The 3,579-nt window shown below is 42.9% G+C and overlaps 1 protein-coding gene across 1 annotated transcript in view; it reads right to left on the bottom strand.

Moving 5' to 3' along the window:
- LOC122551838 (mitochondrial chaperone BCS1) overlaps positions 1–3,573 on the bottom strand; it is a 12,340-nt gene extending 8,767 nt beyond the window's left edge. Inside the window, exon 1 of the mRNA XM_043694356.1 lies at positions 3,425–3,573. The gene's annotated coding sequence lies outside the window, so the exon portion shown is untranslated. The remainder of the gene's footprint in view (positions 1–3,424) is intronic.
- Positions 3,574–3,579: the final 6 nt, after the last annotated feature.

Below are 3,579 nucleotides of genomic sequence, written 5' to 3'. Positions count from 1 at the left end.
GCACAAAGCTATGTTGACTATCCCTAATCAGTCCTTGCCTTTCCAAATACATGTACATCCTGTCCCTCAGGATTCCCTCCAACAACTTGCCCACCACTGAGGTTAGGCTCACTGGTCTATAGTTCCCTGGCTTGTCCTTACCGCCCTTCTTAAACAGTGGCACCGCGTTAGCCAACCTCCAGTCTTCCGGCACCTCACCTGTGACTATTGATGATACAAATATCTCAGCAAGATATTTCCCTTGCTTCCCACAAGAACCTGGGTTTTAATTGGGGTTTAGTTTGAAGCACACTAGTCCCCAGACATATAGAGTAAGAAAAGGGATTCGAGACCCCGTGAGAAGTGAGAAAGGGGTTAGAGTCCTCTCAGTAAAAGGGGGCTAAAGTCCCCTGGAAAAAGGAGCTTTGAAGTCCTCCAGACATTAGGTTTGAGGCTCCAGGGCAAAAAAAGTTAGAAATCATCAACTTCATAGAAAAAATCTAAACAAAATTTGGTACTTCTGAAAGTTATCACCTTTGACCCCACACCTCTCCTTAGACGTACTTTTAGGACAACATGGTGTCACCGGGAAAAGGGGGATAAAGTTGTGCAGGTCTGCTCGGATCCTGACAGTGAAGTGCATTGACCCCTGGGGAAGCTTTGTCTGGGTTTTTGATGTGGGAGTCTCAGTTTCTGGCTGTGGACTTGACTTGGCAAGTCTTTCTTCTGGGGGAAGGGAAGTGGCTTGGACTGCGGTGCTGTGCAGTCTGCTGCAAGGGCTTTCTCTTTTAATAAGTGTAATTTCAGTGAGAGGATGTGAACAAAAAGTTAAAAATCACACAAAACCAGGTTATTAGATTAGATTAGATTAGATTACATTACAGTATGGAAACAGGCCCTCCGGCCCAACAAGTCCACACCGACCCGCCGAAGCGAAACCCACCCATACCCCTACATTTACCCCTGCCCCTAACATTACTGGCAATTTAGCATGGCCAATTCACCTGACCCTGCACATCTTTTGGACTGTGGGAGGAAACCGGAGCACCCGGAGGAAACCCACGCAGACACGGGGAGAACGTGCAAACTCCACACAGTCAGTCGCCTGAGGCGGGAATTGAACCCGGGTCTCAGGCGCTGTGAGGCAGCAGTGCTAACCACTGTGCCACCGTGCCGCCCACATAGTTATAGTCCAACAGGTTTAGTTTGAAGCACACTAGATTTCGGAGCGCCGAATCAGACAACCACCTGATGAGGGAACAGCACTCCAAAAGCTAGTGCTTCCAATTAAACCTGTTGGATATAACCTGGTGTTGTGTGGTTTATAAGTTTGTACACCCCAGCCCAACACCAGCACCTCCAAATCAGAACTAAAAGAGAAACGCTGAAATTAAGGCTGTACTGATACTTGGGTCAAGGGGGGATGTTTCAATGTAAATTACGCCATACTGAAAGTGTTTGATATTTAACTATTTTGCTTTGTTAAAATACTGGTTCCGAAAATATCAAAGTAACTATTTTGCCTTGTTCGGATCAGGATCTCAATTCAGTGTGATTTGTGGGCTATGTATTAGGGCAGATTTTGGTTTTACATTGAAATTGTATAACATTATGTCCTTTTTTAAAATTATCAAGCATGTAACCTTAAAACAAATTGATTGAGGACCTTGAGCCCCTGATTTGTTTGAAATTCTACAATGCCTGTTTCAAAAAATAAATTGTGTCAGTGGTCATCCTTCAGCCAGATGAGAGTATTGAATTAAAATATCTTTGCTGTTTTTTAAATGCAGGGTTTTCACAAAATGAAAAGTCCATTTAATTTTGATACTTTGTTAAGATTTTAGAGAATATTAGAACTTGAGGTTGAGCTGATTCAGTTCTGTTGATTATTGTTGATTCATCGGCCCCTTCATACTGCAAATTCAAAGAATGGTGATCTCTACCAAAGTTGTCACTGTAATTCCGACAGCTTTAATTGGGAAGTTTCATTTGGAGAACATATTGTAATAAATTCTGCATTTGTTTCCTATGAATATTTGAGACTTAAAGCTGAACTGAAACTGCCTCTTCAATGGCAAGAGCACAAGGAATATTTTTTTTTTGTTTTCTTGCTTTCCACTCTTTTGAAATACTCTTCTTGACAGCTTTCCTGATGAGCTGAAAATGTGTTGCCCGAAACGTCGATTCTCCTGTTCCCTGGATGCTGCCTGACCTGCTGCGCTTTTCCAGCAACACATTTTCAGCTCTGATCTCCAGCATCTGCAGACCTCACTTTCTCCTCAAAGCTTTCCTGATGAAGGCGTTTTGCCTGAAATGTTGATTTTCCTGCTGCCTGACCTGTTGTGCTTTTCCAGCACCACATTCTTTACTCTAATCTCCAGCAGCTGCAGTCCTCACTTTCACCTCGCTTTCACATTAGCCGAGTATCAATTTGATAAAGGAAAATAATTTTTGAATAACCTGAAAGAGGTACCTGAGGGTTTGATTTTAGGACCACTGATTGTTGTTTATAATTGGCTGAATTGTTTAGGCAGTACAATTTAGAAGTTTATGGATTATATAAAGCTCAATAATATCATAAATAGCGATGAGAGTAACAGACTTCAAGACGACTGAGAATGTTGAAATAGGCAGACACAATTTAGTGTAGTGAAATATGTGAAATGAAAAGCTTTGTCTGCTTCTAGCAATGTTTGAGTACTGTACTCCCTGGTCATCGACCTCTGCTCATGATCATTTTACCACCATGAAGCCCGCCTATTCCCACTGCCCAGCTTCACAAATTTTAGCTCACGTGTGGCCATACCTTTCTAATCTCTAAACATTCTACCCTCCTAACCCACAGTCATCTAAAACTCTGTCGTGCCTTAACTTGCAACAAGAAAAAAGTGAGGACCGCAGATGCTGGAAAGTCAGAATCGATAAAATGCAGAGCTGAGTAAAAGCATGCCAGGTCAAGCAGCATCAGAGGAGCAACAAAGTTGACTTTTCGATGAAGGGTCCTGTCCAAAACGTCAACTTTCCTGCTTTTCTGATGTAGCTTGACCTGCTGTGCTTTTTCCAGCTCCACATTTTAACTTGCAACAAGACTTGCTACCCTACTGTTGGAGTTATCGGGCCTATATTGGTTCCCAGGATTTTGAAATTCTAATTCGTGGCTTCAAGTCTCTCTATTGCCTCACTCCTCCTTGTGGAGATGGCTCAAAGGGCTGAATGCTGTACTTCTACTTTCTATTGTTGTAATCTCATGCAACCCTAGGTAGAATTTGACAAGTCACTTTTGAAAAATTAATTCATGCAATGTGAGTGTCACTGGCTGGACCCAGCATTTATTACCCATCCCTTGAGAAGGTGGGGGTGAGCTGCCTCTTGAACCACTGCAGTCCATGTGCTGTAGGTAGACTCACAATGCCCTTAGTGAGGGAATTCCAGGATTTTGACCCACCTACACTAAAGGAATGGCGATATATTTCCAAGTCAGGATGGTGAGTGGCTTGGAGGGAAATGTGCACGGGGTAGTGTTCCTACGTATCTGCTGTCCTTGTCCTTCTAGATGGAAGTAGTCATGGGTTTAGAATATCCTGTTGAATGGTAGATGTT

Source organism: Chiloscyllium plagiosum, chromosome 7, assembly GCF_004010195.1.
Source record: "Chiloscyllium plagiosum isolate BGI_BamShark_2017 chromosome 7, ASM401019v2, whole genome shotgun sequence".
Taxonomy (NCBI): domain Eukaryota; kingdom Metazoa; phylum Chordata; class Chondrichthyes; order Orectolobiformes; family Hemiscylliidae; genus Chiloscyllium; species Chiloscyllium plagiosum.
This window is presented reverse-complemented; position numbering and strand designations above follow the sequence as displayed.